Source organism: Pelodiscus sinensis, chromosome 3, assembly GCF_052426305.1.
Source record: "Pelodiscus sinensis isolate ZL-2025 chromosome 3, ASM5242630v1, whole genome shotgun sequence".
Classification (NCBI taxonomy): domain Eukaryota; kingdom Metazoa; phylum Chordata; order Testudines; family Trionychidae; genus Pelodiscus; species Pelodiscus sinensis.
The window spans coordinates 71,205,698-71,221,642 of record NC_143054.1 but is presented as its reverse complement, the minus strand read 5'-3'; the positions used below and the strand labels follow the sequence as shown (position 1 = coordinate 71,221,642).

The window sequence follows — 15,945 nt, the reverse complement described above, 5'->3', positions numbered from 1 at the left end:
AGCTATAGGTTTGTTAAAGGTCATTCTGCAAATCAGTGGCAGCGATAAGATTAAACTCAGAAGCTAATATTTCCTGGATCAACATCTTTTTGGATTAGCAGATTCTTATACAAATATTAACTTTGTTCTGTTCAGAAAACTGTCTAATGCATCTGCATGGTAACCACTCTTCATCAAAAGTGTCAAAAAGATTTTAAGCCAGCAAAGTTACTGTTTATAAGTACATCAACTGAGTAATGGCTTTCTAAAGGATACATTGATTAAATATTCTGTTCCAGACCTCCTAACTACTTTTGCTATACTAAAATAAAGATGAAGATGATAAACATACATTCAGAATTCTTGAGCTCGTACCTTATGAACAATATAAAAATCAGGATATATTTACAATACGATTTCCAATCAAGCTTATGATTTAGGTAAAGGAGGATCCATTGTAATTTATGTCATATCCCTTAAGTTATTTTTGTCACAATCCCTTTCACATTGGCCCACTGTTCCTATTCATTAAAAATACAATTACTCTGTATCCATGGTTCTTTGAGATATGCTCAGGTAGATCTAGACTTTTAGGATAAGTGTGGCCCACTGTGCAAGCTTGTAATCTTCTAGAAAGCATCAGTTGGGGGCATTTATTCTCATTCGAACCCACACTCTAGGTATAAATAGCAAGTATGGGCCTAATTGCTCTTGAGTTGCCTATAAATCAGTGATTCTTTAATAAGAAGCCCTGAGGAAATGGAGAAACTGGGTGTCAGATTCAGATGCCAAGCAATGTTATGTAAAACAGCTACAAGAACTACAAATTTAGTCTTGCATATTTCATTGCTAGAAACAGTGTGAAGATTTTCCTTAGAGGTTACCTTAGACCTACTTGAGTGTGTTCTGCCACCTTGGACTGACTCCAGATTTATTGCCACGTGCTACAAAAATTGTGATGAATCTTACAGATTGGTTTGATACTGTAAATAATTGTTTTAAAACATCTAATCAAGTATGCAGCATAACCTCCCTGAGTTTCAATATGGCATCAGGTAAAGTAGAGGGAGGATTATTGACCTATGTGGAAAAGAAATCAGAAGCCAACTTAGACAAGAATTTTGAGCGAGAGTGCATGGTGCAGTGAGAATCAGTAATCAGGCCTGACAATCTTTGGTTGAAATGACTCTGAATAATGCTGTCTTCATAGAACTCATACTGTTACCAGGGCTATGTTTAGACTGCAAGCCTCTTTCGAAAAAGGCTTTTTCGAAAGTATCTTTCGAAAAAGCCTCTTTCGAAAAAGCGCGTCTTGACTACAATACGCGGATCGGAAAATCGATCCGCTTTTTTGAAAAAGAGTGTCCTGACTGCTGGACGCTCTTTTGAAATTGAAAGCCACCCGGAACTGCTTCTGCCAGGGCATGGAGGCAGCATTTCCTTCCGGGTGCTGCTGCCTGCCCTTTGCAGAGACGCGTGGTTAAAGGGACGCCCCTGAACACCCGTTGCTCTGCTTCTTCAGCTGCCTTTGCTGTCCCTCTAGGAGGAAGCAAGGCATTGCAGTGCTGGTTTGGAGTGCTCAGCTTCCTGGGACACCCCAGCAGGTTTTTTGTTTGGAGGTTTTTCTGTTCTAGACCTGTTTTTTCCGCATGGAGCCAGAGCTGTCCCTGGGCAGGCGATGGCCCCACGCCATCGTATTGCAAGTGTTGCTGCATCTGCATGACACAGTCATGAGGCTACTTCCCCATCTGGACCCAGACCAGAGGTACGAAGGGATCGTCCGTCATGCAGCCCCACTGCCCTTGCCTTCAAACTTCTTTGTGGATAGGCGTGTTTGGAGGCTTGACACCAGCTCTGACTGGTGGGACCGGCTCGTTATGCAGCTCTGGGATGACCAAGAGTGGCTACGCAACTTCGGGATGTGAAAGACCACTTTCCAGGAGCTGTGTACCTGGCTCGCCCCTGCTCTTCAACGGCAAGACACCCACCTGCAGCCCGCTATCCCCGTGGAAAAGAGGGTCGCCATTGCCCTCTGGAAGCTGGCAGCCCCCGACAGCTACCGCTCCGTGGGACACCAATTTGGAGTGGGCAGGTCTACTGTTGGATACATCCTGATGGAAGTAAGTCATTGTCTGGGGACAGTCACAGTTTGGGGTGGGGGGAAGGGAGACTGTCAGGAAGGGCAAAGTGGAGTGTGAGTGGGAGGGAGCTCCTCCACTCACCCTGAATTGTTGGGGGGGGGAGTTCTGAGGAGGGGATTCCCGGGGTGTTTGAGAGGGAAGGTGGGTGGTGGGTTCTCCTCCTAAGAGATAAGGCACCCCTTCTAACATTTTGTTGTCTGTCTCTTTCTGCAGGTGGTGAGGGCCATCAATTCGGAGCTGCTCAACAGGCTCGTCTGTCTAGCAGATCTGGACAGCGTCATGGCTGGCTTTGCTGCCCTTGGCTTCCCAAATTGTGGAGGAGCACTCGATGGGACACACATTCCAATCCGTGCACTGCCCCATCGAGCAGCCTAATTCATTAACAGAAAGGGCTACTTTTCTATGGTCCTCTAGGCCCTGGTCGACCATCGTGGCCAGTTTTCTGACATTTGTGTTGGGTGGTCAGGGCGGGCACATGATGCCCACATCTTCAGGAACTCGTACCTCTACCAGAGGCTTCAGGCAGGAACATTTTTCCCACATCACGACTTTGCGGTTGGGGATGTGCACATGCCGGTGTGCATAGTGGCTGATGCCGCCTACCCCCTGATGCCGTGGCTGATGAAGCCCTACACCGACCACCTGGATGCGAGCAAGAAGCAGTTTAATGCTCACCTTAACCGGGCTCGCAACCAGGTGGAATGTGCGTTCGGACGTTTCAAAGGCAGATTCCAGTGCTTGCTCACACACCTAGACATGGGGGAGAGCAACATCCCTGAGGTGGTGGCCACGTGTTGCATTCTCCATAACCTGGTAGAGAGGAAAGGGGAGGCCTTCCTACCAGGGTGGGGTAGAGGTGCTGATGGTCAGGAGAGGCGCTTTGCCCAGCCCCGGACAGCTGCTATCCGTCAGGCTCACCGTTCTGCTGTTTGCATACGGGAGGCCCTATGGGAGCAATTCTCAATTGGAGGCCACTGACTCTACTGAGGGGCTTCTGCCTGGGGATTGGGCCCTGGCCCAATAGAAGCTTCCCTCCACAACCCATCTCCTGACTCTGTTTAGAGAAATAATAAACACCAGGGTTTGTCTCAAAATAATAAGTTCTGTTTTATTTTTTTAAATATCACTCACTGGAAAATAGTATAACTGTTGCAAACATAAAAAAGCTTTTGTTCATTTTTGATGTAGAAAATATACTTTCATGCCAAACTATGTACAATAAACATTTTGTTTAACACATTCCTTGTCATTTAACTGGGGTGATGGGGGTGCTTGAAACCTGGAGGAGAGGAGGGGACTTGAAACCTGGAGGGGGGAAGGGGATCAGGTTGCATGGTGTTTGCCTGATCTCAGTCTCCTGCTTGGGCCTCGTGTTTGGGGTCCACCATGGCCACGGGATCGGGTGGTGCGCCTGTCGGTTGGCTGGATAACAGCGGGTAGGTGCTCTTGGGACTGGGAGGCCTGGAGGAGAGGAGGGCCAGGGGGAGAGAGGGGCTGGGGAATTGGGGGGGCTGGGGGAAAGGGACGTCCAAGGGGGGAAAGGGATGCTGCTGTGGGGGTTTGGTGGGGCAGGGTCATGGGGTGCTGGAGGAGCAGGACCAGGCACAGGAGCAGGCAAGCCACAGACTTCCCTAAGAGTGGCACTCAGGGACGTGCGCTGCTGGACCAGCTCCTGCCTCAGCCGGTCATGCCACCGATCCTCTGCCTCCGCCCTCTCTCGCAGGATGGTGTTGAGCTCCTGCACGGCCTCCACATGCTGCCTCAGGATGTCCGCATACATACACCTGTGTCTGCGGCTCCCATGTCCCCAAGATGGAGGTGGGGCTGGGGTGCTGCGGCCCTCTTGCATGGCTGGTCCGGCTGTGGAGGAAAAGAGGAAGACACAACCAGTCATAAAAAACTGGACTATGTAGCACTTAAAATACTAACAGGATGGTTTATTAGGGGATGAGCTTTCATGGCCCAGACCCTCTTCCTCAGATCAGAGTAACACGGCTACATTTCTATCACAATCAGTCATGTGTGCAACAGCTGTTCAAAAGGGCATGCCCTCTCCTTGAGACAGGGGAATCAGACATTCTGAAGGTAACACCGTATGTGACCTGGGCATCAGCCTGAGCATTACAGGTTTCCCTTGTGCATCACCCACTGTGCACCCACCTATCGACCCCCCCTACCCTGGGTGTTACACAACCTCACTGCTCTCACCTGCTGCTTCATCTCCGGCGTCAGATTACACTTGGGAGGCCTCTGGGGTCTGTGTGACTGGCTTCAGGGTGAGGGTCGCCATCTCCTCACTGTCCTCCTCTGGCACCATGTCCTCGTCTCCAGACTGCTCTGGGTCCTGCTCTGGCGCATCCACCACAGGGTCCGCCAAGCCTGACTGCACGAGACACCGTGGTGTGCGTGCTTCACCACCACCCAGTATCTGGTCCAGCTCAGTATAATAGGGGCAGGAGTGGGGGGCTGCCCCAGAATGGGAGCTATCCTCCCTGGCCTTCACATATCCTTGGCGCAGCTCCTTAACTTTGGAGCGCACCTGGTCCTGGCTGCGGGGGTAGTGTCCTTTCTGGGCCAGGGCCTCTGCCATGCGGCCATAAATGTCCGCATTTCACCGCCTGCTTTTTAGGGCTTGTAAGGCCTCCTCCTCTCCCCAGATCTCGAGAAGGGTCTTGAGCTCTGGCCCAGACCATGACGGTGCCCGGCGTTTGGAGCCCCTGGTTGGGTCCCCAGAAGGCTCGCTATAAGGGCCAGGAGGGTCTTGGGGCTGGGACATGCTGCACTTAAATAGCCATGTTCTCTGGCTGCTTTGCTGCCACAAGTGGCTGTGAGGGTGCCTGTCCCTTTAAGAAATGGCTGCAGACAGGAACCAGAGACATGCAACCCATGCCCCAGATTGTCCACCAGGGCTTCTTCCTGGAGGCCATTATTTTCAAAAAAATGGCCTCCCCACATCCACACACACTTATTTTCGACAGATCTCCGTCAAAAAAGGCGTTCTTCCTTGTGCAATGAGGTTTACCGCCGTCGAAAGAAAAGCCGCGTTCTTTCGATTTAATTTCGAAAGAACGCAGCTGCAGTCTAGATGCAGGTGAAGTTTTTTCGAAAAAAGGCTACTTTTTTTGAAAAAAACCCTGAGTCTGGACACAGCCCAAGCTAGGAATGAGTGTAGACCCTGGATATGACTACACTGTGGGCTAAAGTCAAATTAAGATACACAACTTCAGCTACATTAATGCATACCTAAAATCAAAGTAGCTTAACTCAGATTTTGGTGCTGTCTAAAGCAGAAAGTTGAAGGAAGAACATTCTTCCTTCAACTTTCCTTACTACTCATGAAAGGAGAGTTACAGAGTCAGAGTAAGAAGCCCGTTATTTTGAAATTATTTTGAAAGAACAGGCTTGCTGTGTAGACATGCACTCTGTTATTTTGAAATAAGTATGCAGTATAGGTATAGCCCCTGTGAGCTTTGTGAGACCAAAATCTAAATCCCATGATGGGAATGGTCCATATGGGTAATGAAGACTATCAGTCTGTTTATCAGAAGATGGAAAACAAAGTGCAGTGTGATGGATACTAATAGAGCTTAAAATCAGTTTTGATTGTTCCATATATAGTAGATGAAATTACTATCTCTTGTCTATTCACTTTAAAGTGCCCAGATAACAAAACTCTCCCACTTAATTGAATAGGGTTGTGAAGTTAAAAACTTTACTTTTTAATTTTTGGATGTAGCAGATCTATTTTGATTCATAATGTCCCCAGCAATTCTTGAAGGAGAACCTCAAGATTTTCCTTTCCTGAGACAATCTTTGAGATTTTGAAAAGATTTCCATTCCTGATTCTGCACAAAAAGTCAACATTTAAAACTTCTAGCAAACCAACAAATCAAATGTATTGAATCATTTTATTTCAAATTCAATTTTTTCCTCTTTTTCTTCCTTCTTGTACCTCTCTTTGTAGCTTACATTTACATCACAAAACAAAAAGTCATTTTGACTTAGGCTGAAAGTTTTCATTATGCAAATGCCAAAATGAGGATGTTGCAATAATTTCAAAAAAATTTTAAAAATTTTGAGTTTGAGGTATGATGAAACCAGTCCTGTTCCATGAGCAGTTTCAATTTCAACACAATGTTTATTTGTTCGTTTAAAATGAAAGTTAATTGAAAAACTTCCAATAAGTTCTGCACAAGACACCCAACACTATATTTTACATACTGCTGCCTTCCTGATGTAGAACCACAAATATTCTTTTCACTGTTACCATAATTAAAAACCAAATATGAAAAACCCTCAATAGAAAAGCAAAAATATTAAATGAATGCTAAGACTGTGACAAACTGATAAAACAAGTGTCAGAGGGGTAGCCGAATTAGTCTGTATCAGGAAAAACTTAAAAAAAAAAAACCCTGAATAGTCTAGTAGCACCTTAAAGACTAACAAAACCCATAGATGGTATCATGAGCTTTCATGGGCACAACCCACTTCTTCACCTGGTGGGTTGAAATGGGTTGTGTCCACAAAAGCTCATGATACCATCTACAAGTTTTGTTAGTCTTTAAGGTGTTAGACTATTCTATTTTAAGTTTTTCCTGATAAAATAAGGAAAGTTAAACAGTTTTACTTGAGCATATGTTTGTTTACACAATATCAGGGCACAGCATATGTATCAGAGGCTGCTGTGTCACAGGACTATTACTGTCCAATAACACAATAGTATTTGCAAGAGTGGACTGCTATGCCATGTGGAGTCCTAGGGTATGTCTACACTTGCACCCTAGCTCGAACTAGTGATGCAAATGTAGGCATTCAAAATAGTCAATGAAGCAGGGATTTAAATATCTCATGCTTCATTAACATGATCTCGCCAGTGCGTTACTCCGATCAACATCTGTTTTGAAAGTGAAAGTGCGCGCCGGGATGCATTAGTTCAAACCAAACTCCTTGGTTCGAACTAATGTTACTCCTCATTTTTTGTTAGGAGTAACGTTAGTTCAAGCCAAAGAGTTTGCTTCGAGATAATGCGTCTCAGCACGCACTTTCACTTTTGAAACAGCTGTTGATCAGAGTAACGCGCTGGTGAGATCATGCTAATGAAGCGTGGGATATTTAAATCCCTGCTTCATTGACTATTTCAAATGCCTACATTTGCATCCCTAGTTTGAACTAGGGTGCAACTGTAGACATACCCCCACTGATTTATGGAATTAAGACTTGGAATCAGAAATACAGTTCCAAACTCCACCAATGATTTGGAGCTCAGTGATTATGGTAAACCAGAACATCTTTTTCACAGTCTTCACAGTCTGCTCTCTTTGGGTACGTCTACACTACAGCGCTAATTCGAACTAACTTAGTTCGAATTAGTTAATTCGAACTAAGCTAATTCGAACTAACGCATCCAGACTAAAAAACTAGTTCGAATTAGTGTTTTGCTAATTCAAACTAGCATGTCCACACAGAGTGGACCCTGAACCGGGGTTAAGGATAGCCGGAAGCAGTGCCAGCAGGGCATCAGATGAGGAGTTAGAACGTGGAGCTGCTGTCTCAGGCTAGCCGAAGGCTGTGTTTAAAGGGACCCGACCCCCACCCCGGACAGACAATTCTCAGGGGTGCCCCGCTTGCAAAGCAGTCCTCGCTTGGATTGCCCGGAGTACCCACACTGGGCACATCACAGCACTCGGCCATCAGACCGGCTGCACTTGCCGCAGGCTGCCATTTGGGGAGAAGGGACAATTGCGGGGGCTGCAGGAGAGCTTCCACCCCCAGAAACCCGCAGAGCCAGCCCAGTCCTCCCCATCAGGGGTTCGTACCCCATTCCTCCCTCACCTCCTTCCACTTACCCCTCCCTAACCCCCCTTCCTGATGTACAAAATAAAGGATAATTGTGTTCAAAAATAGAATCTCTCTTTATCGAACAAAACTGGGGGAGACTGGGAAAAGGAGGTGGGAGAGGGGAAGAGAGAGGGTGGGAGAGGGGAGGGCAACTACAATGATGAGGGGTTTGGAACAGGTCCCATATGAAGAGAGGCTAAACAGACTGGGACTTTTCAGCTTAGAAAAGGGGAGATGGAGGGGGGATATGATAGCGGTCTATAAAAGCACGAGTGGGGTGGAGAGGGTGCATACAGAAAAGTTCTTCATTAGTTCCCATAATAGAAGGACTAGAGGACACCAAAGGAAAGGAATGGGTAGCAGGCTTCAAACTAGTAACAGAAAGTTGTTCTTCACAAAGCAAAGAGTCAACCTGTGGAACTCCTTGCTGCAGGAGGCTGTGAAGGCTAGAACTAGAACAGAGTTTAAAGAGAAGTGAGATCAAGTCATGGAGGTTGGGTCCATGGAGTGGTATTAGCCAGGGGGTAGGAGTGGTGTCCCTGCCTGAAGTTTGTGGAAGGCTGGAGAGGGATTGCACGAGACAAATGGCTTGGTCATTGTCTTCGGTCCATCCCCTCCAGGGTCCCTAGGGTTGGCCACTGTCGGCAGACAGGCTACTGGGCTAGATGGACCTTTGGTCTGACCCAGGACGGCCATTGTAAGCTCAGGGCTCAGGGTCGGGGGTCTCAGTGGATCTCCTTGATTTTCATGCACACCTGCTCCTGGGTGGCCAGGCTGGCAGCTCTCCTGCCCTAGATGGCCACTTTCCTGGTCCTAGTGTGGAGGTCGTGGACAAGATCCACGATGTCCGCACTAGACCAGGCGGGTGCCTGCCTCTTGCGGTCCCGGGCAAGCTCCCGGGAGCTGCCAGCCTGGTCCCGGGAAGAGGGAGAGGGCTGGGGGGCATCGGGTGGCTGGCTCGAGCCATGCTAGGTGCAGGGTCTGCTGGCTGGGTGCTGGCAGGCTTGCACCTGGCACGGGCATCATAGCCAGCCCGTGCCCCTTTAAGGGGTCTGGGGCCGGGAGGGGGGCATATGAGTTTCCCTGGTGTTGGCCAGAGTAGCCACCAGGGAAAGCTGGGGAGGGCTAGCCTCCCACTAGTTCGAATTAAGGGGCCACACACCCCTTAATTCGAACTAGTAAGTTCGAACTAGGCTTAGTCCTCGTAGAATGAGGTTTACCTAGTTCGAACTAAGCGCTCCGCTAGTTCGAATTAAGTTCGAACTAGCGGATCGCTAGTGTAGCGCCTATCAAAGTTAATTTGAACTAACGTCTGTTAGTTCGAATTAACTTTGTAGTGTAGACATACCCTTTGTGTGTATTTAGGACCACTATAATTTCCGAATTGGCCCAGGTACAATGACTTTGTAAACTAAAATTTCATATACAAGGTGTTCTAAATTTACTCCTAAATTAAAATTATCTTTGGTTTTCAGTTCAAAGTATATTTTTCCAGATGAGTTGTAGCCTTCAATACAGGGACTTTGGGATAAGTATGCTGATCCACCTAAGGCCCTGATCCTGCAAAGCTTTATCCTCATCCTCAATTTTTACCTCAATGGAACTACTCACCAAGAGTCAGGTTAAGGATATGGGTAAGTCTTTGCAGGATTTGGGACTTCATTATATCAGCCGTTGTGAGCAACATTATTATAACCTATTTTTAAAAGATACAAGCAAACAGAAAGATTAGTCTGAATTAAAAACTGCATATTTCTTAGTAAAATAGAATAAATAGAAGGAAATGAACATGCTAACAGAGCTGAAAAACATATGTTAAATCAAAGGATATGAAAAATTCTATAGTGTGAATTATATGGCAAATTATATAGCAAAAAAAGAGAGACAAACAGGCATGGAGATAAATTGCTTCAAAAATATCATAATCAGAGGCAAACTGAACAAATGTAGAAAAGAGGGTATTCTTCAAGATATATATTCATTTTGTTCAAGAATAATTTTAGCTAAGCCCACACCTGTATTAAGAAAAATGGCAAGTAAAAAGAAAAACCACCACAATATATTTTCTTTTCATAAGAACAGAATGATCCAGATAATATTGTTGAGCATTCCTATGCTGACTGTCACAGAGTGAGGTCCCACCAAGCATCCCTTCCAATTGGATGTAGCACTGCAGACACTCCTTGCTTTGTCTCCTCCTTCAAGGTGGACCACCGTTCAATCTTTCCTACACAGATACTGGTGTTTGGTCATGGCGTTTGGCCCACTTCCCAAATCATTAAACAAATTTAGCCCCTTCCAGAATCAAAACAAAAAGTTCAGCTTCAAGTCCAAACAAACTTCCAAAACAAAAGAATGTGCCCCTTTTGGGCTACTCTTAAGCCACTTTATGGGCTCGGTTCTCAGCCCCTAGTAGGCTACCGCTCACTGGTTCCTGCAGACCTTTCTTCAGAGTCTTCCACAAGATTCTTCTTGTAGTTTCTCTCTTGGATTTCTCTCAGCCCTTTTTATGAGGCTCACATTTTATTCAAACTATCATCTGTCCACGCCTTCAGGCTGGGATTCAGCTAATTATGGCACTGGGGGGGGGGGGGAGCTGGCCCATTTCCCTTTAAAGGAATTAATGGAGACCCTATGACCATTATGAGACCAAATCTAAATCCCATAATGGAAATGATCCACATACATCATAGTCTATTCTTTTCATAAGATAAGTGAAGAATATTAGCATGTATATCAGAAGACGGCACTGACAAATTACTGTTACAATTCACTGATCATGAGATGGTAGATTTCAGGATCCTGACAAAGGGAAGAAATGAGAGCAGCAAAAACCACATCCTGGACTTCAGAAAAATAGCCTTTGACTCCCTCAGAAAACTGTTGGGCAGGATCTCCTGGGATGCTAACATGAAGGAGAAAGGAATCTAGGAGAGCTGGCAGTATTTTAAAGACGCCTTACTGAAGGCATGGGAAAAAAACATCCCAATGTGCAGTAAGAAAAGCAAATATGGTAGGCAACCAGATTGGCTTAGCAGGGAAATCCTTGGCGAGCTTAAACACAAAAAAGCTTATAAGAAGTGGAAACTTGTACAGACGACTAGGGAGGAGTATAAATATATTGCTTTAGAATGCAGGGGAGTTATCGGGAAGGCGAAAGCACAATTGGACTTGCAGCTAGCAAGGGATGTGAAGGGTAACAAGAAAGGTTTATACAGGCATGTTAGCAATAAAGGGTGATCAGAGAGGGTGTGGAGCCGTTACTGGATAGGGAAGTTAACCTAGTGATAGATGTGGGAAAAGTTGAAGTACTCAATGCTTTTTTTGCCTCTGTCTTCATAGACAAGGTCAGCTCCCAGACTACTGCACTAGGCAACGCAGTATGGGAAGGAGGTGGGCATTAGGAGGAGCATTGCCAACAGATCTAGAGAAGTGATTATTCCCCTATATTCGACACTAGTGAGGCCACATCGGGAGTACTGTGTCCAATTCTGGGCCTCCCACTAGAGAAAGAATGTGGACGCATTGGAAAAGGTCCAGCGGAGGGCAACCAAAATGATTAGGGAGCTGGAGCACATGACCTATGAGGAAAGCCTGAGGGATTTAGGTTTGTTTAGTCTGCAGAAGAGAAGAGTGAGGGGAGATTTGATAGCAGCCTTCAACTTCCTGAAGGGAGGTTCCAAAGAGGATGAAGAGAAGCTGTTCTCAGTAGTAATAGATGGAAGAACAAGGAGCAATGATCTCAAGTTACAATGGGGGAGGTCTAGGTTAGATATTAGGAAAAACTATTTCACCAGGAGAAGCACTGGACTGGGTTACCTATGGAGGTGGTAGACTTTTCATCCATAAAGGTTTTTAAATCTCAGCTTGACAAAACCCTGGCTGGGATGATTTAGTTGGGATTGGTCCTGCTTTGGGCAGGGGGTTGGACTCGATGACCTCCTGAGATCTCTTCCAGCCCTAAGATTCTCTGATTGTATGATTCTATGACAAATTACTGTTCCAATTCAGAGCCATGTCTTTGTGCTTCTTCATCTCAACTGCAAAGATATTTTTCATTCCTACAGTGAGAATCAAAGGTAAATTTAATCTTTCTTAAGATATTTCAGATCCTAAATCTCAACAGTTAATTGGACTCTTGTATAAGAACAATGATCACTCAATGTTGGCTAACTTGGCCTACTCTTCATTTACTCTTCTTTGTATAATTTCTTACATGGAGTAACTCTATCAGCTTGTACTGTGATTTTGTTTAAGTGTCAGGATAAGAAGTGTGTAGATACAGATGTTTTTGAGAGATCTATAATATGCGGTATAATCTTTGTCAACAGGATATAGAAGTGGTTCCTTACATAAAATGGCCTTGATGGGATACCCATCACTCACAAGTTGTAACTTTCCTTTACAAAACAGTTATTCCTTTCTGATCTATCACCACACTTGAACCTAATGGTAATGATTTTCACTATTGTATTTTCAAGAAAATGGAAACCCACAGAACCTCCATTTCCAAATGACCAGTTAACATGTCCTTATGTGGCATCATGAATATGTTATACCTTAGCCCTCCTTCTCACCTGATATCTTTTGTATATACTATGTCTTCTCACACTTTCAGTCTTCTGGTAACTTAATTATAGTAAAACTAGACATATTTGTCCATCTGTGGTGAGCTAAGCCCAAAGGACAAGTTTTTTCCCCTTTAACCACACCTCTCCATTCCTTAAAGAATAGTTCTTGAAATAACCATTGGAATTATGACAGCAGCATCTACTTCCTTTTGTTGGGATCTTCTTTGATATGAAGTGGGTAAACAAATATTCCCTTCAGTATCTCTGTACAAATGGTATGAGTAACCTTCAGCTGCATTCTACAAGCAGCTCTACCTTCCAGCATTTTCTGCAGCACAGCATCCACTCTTTGCAAAGTCCTGAAGATTCCTTCTTTCTATTTTAGTGTCTCTAAAAATGGATTAAATTTAACTCTGGTAGCACTGGGCAATGGGCATAATTTAGAGCCATTCCAAGGCTGCTCCAAATTATTCCAAGAGATAGAACAGTCCCTCTGTAATAATATGGTTTTTCTGTAGCCATATTGGAAGGCCTGTGTTAGGCCTGAACCAAAGCCACCTTCTGCAGCCAGACTGAAGAGCTGCAGCCATTAAATGTAAGTCCTGGAGTCATATACTCACATTCCATCTATTTTGTATTAAAAAGTGGCACCAGATAAAGAAACATATCCCAAGATGGGTAAAGAAAACTTAAGTAACACCATTCTGTCTGGCAAGAAACTGCTTATCAATAGAGACTGTTGTGGAATCCTCATTCTATGATCATTGTCTGTGTAATCTTTCCTATTGTTTGTCTGTGTAATCTCTGTCTGGTTTGTAACTGTTTCTGTCGTAGAATTAATTTTGCTAGGTGTAAATCAATTAAGATGGTGTATGATTGGTTAGGTAATTTTGTTATGATTGGTTAGTAAAATAATACTAAAATAATTGGTTATGGTATAGCTAAGCAAGACTCAGGTTTCATTATATAAACTGGGGTCCAAGAAGGAGATTAGGAAGAAGATTGGAAGTAACAGAAGCAGAAAGAAGGAAGCAAAAGGCTTGAAGAAGACCAAAGGGAAACAAGGAACCCCAAAAGAAGAACTCACCTCCAAGACCCAGCGTAAGATAAGAGCTGCCAAGACTATCCTGCACAACTGTGTCGTGCAGCAGCTAAGATCCAGAGAGACTGACCTTGCCTGGCCAACAGGGGAAGTCTGCCTGCCTTTATCAGGATTGGTGAGCATGACACTGTGTGCTTAGCATGTGTATTCTGCTTGTTTGGGAATTGTCAATAAATAGAGGATAAGGATATTACTGTGTGAGGCTCTTTCAGTGGCTAAAGATCCTTCAAAACCTGCAGGAAGATGTGCCCTGATCCCTAGGCATTGGGTAAGGGTAGGTGTGTAAATTAACAGGGTTGCACCTTGAGCCCTAGGAACTGAGTAAAGGTGTGTGTCCCTAGAGTGTGGAAGGATTAGATAAATTTGTTCAGGTAACACCTCAGCTAGCCTCAGGTCTTAAAATCAACTTTGCCCAGGACAATCCTCAATCTTCCTTAGCCTCCGCTGAGGATCCACCCTTAGATGTCTCACAAGGATCTAACTATTTTAAATATCTTCTCATTCTTGTTGGCCAGTTTCCTTTCTGGTGTATTGTACAAAAAATGCCCACTGACAAACAAACAAAACAAGATATAGAATAACTACAGCAATATGCAGAATGTTTTCTATGAACGTGAATTTATCAGCTGCAATGATTTTGTGTTCCTTCTACAACAAAAGGTCTACAGTTGAGTATTGCTCAGATGCATATAATTTTGATTTAGTTCTATAAAATGAACTGTAAAACTGGCTCAGTTCAATTACTACCCCCAAAAAAAGCATTCTGGCAGCCCCAATGCAGTGCTTAGTAAGCATTTTATCTCAGACAGCTGCAAGATGTGTTGTAGCACTAAAATTACAATGCATATCATGACTTGTTCTGTCATCCCACTTTGGGAAGGCAGCATGCTTGTCTTTATAATGAGCTGTCTGATGTTCACCCATTTCACCTGAATCAAACAGGAGTAAAATGTAAGTAACCATAAAAGTTGGTATAGTAGTTGAATGCAAACAAAAATACTCTATGTTTTCCAGAAAGTTCTATAATCTTTAAACAATCGAGACAAGCATAGAATTTAATATACTCACATTTTCACATATGATACTGAAAATCATTCTGCATTTTCAAACTTGTTAATCATGGATTGAGATAGTCTCAGTTATTTTTTCTCCTCTAATTATGATCTTGAAAAGCACAGAGGAAAATACATGGTAACATGTAAACTGCCTGCATAAATTATCACATGTGCAGTACAGAAGTATTAAAAATACCTGTTCATATAAAAGATGTGTGTTTCCTGCAAAATAAACTAACTAAATAAAAATCTATCCCCTCAACAGTGGGAGAAAACAGTTTTCAGTGCTTACTCCAAAGATATGACAAAAAAAGCAAATTTTGAAGAAAAAAATCAGTAAGCATTTCTTAAACAACAGGATCCTTCACTGAGGCATTTCAATGGTGAAATTTTAATAACCTTTACATTTACAAAAAATATTGCAAACACACAGATATATAGGGGGATGCTATACATTTGTCTTTTGATATTAATGATTTCACAAAATGCTGGCTGTTCAGAAGCCTTTCCCCCCCTTAAATTCCTCTATATAAAAGGTCATCAGACAGACTGAGAATAAGATTTAAACCTCTCTAAATATGAATTATTAAAACAAAGTTAAAGAGATCTAGTTTGGCTTTTTGTTTTATGCAGTTGTGTCAGGGTCCCATTTGTCAAATTCTTTCATGTTCACTAATGCCCTACTGCAGCAAAGCAGTTAAACACATGTAGAACATTAATGACTATAGCCAACAGAAGTGCGAGCTTAAAAGGCCTGATCTAATGCACACTGATCTCAATGAAAGTCTTTCCATTTACTTCATTGACTTTGAATTGGACTAACCTTGAGTTCCCAGATAGCAATCCTAGCCTAATTCCCACCTCAACAATACCACAAAATGCATCACTGCTGGACACTCCACACATACAGCTGTAATTCTGATTTGTTTTCAAAGCAAGGACCAGCCCTGAAAATCATGCTTTTCTCCACTCGTCTGCCAATAAAAACTCTTCAAAATGGAGAGAGCTACAGAAGACTTTGGCTGTGCTGGAACATGGAAAAGCAGACTCTGTACCGTGTATCTTGTTTCAGTTTTAACAGTAATACTTCAAATGCATCAGTACTGTCTAATCCATCTGGTTGGAGCATCAGTAAAGTTTTGAGGAAGTTGAAAGACCCAATACCTGCACAAGTATCACATAAAGATAACTATGTTACATGGAAATCAGCTAATAGAGCAGCACTAGCTGACAGTTCAGCTGAAAACTTACACCTGAGT

The 15,945-nt window shown here is 43.9% G+C and overlaps 1 long non-coding RNA gene across 1 annotated transcript in view; it reads right to left on the bottom strand.

Moving 5' to 3' along the window:
- The window catches only part of LOC102447490 (uncharacterized), a 312,954-nt gene that overhangs the window by 48,423 nt on the left and 248,586 nt on the right, over positions 1-15,945 (bottom strand). The gene's annotated exons all lie outside the window — the stretch shown is intronic.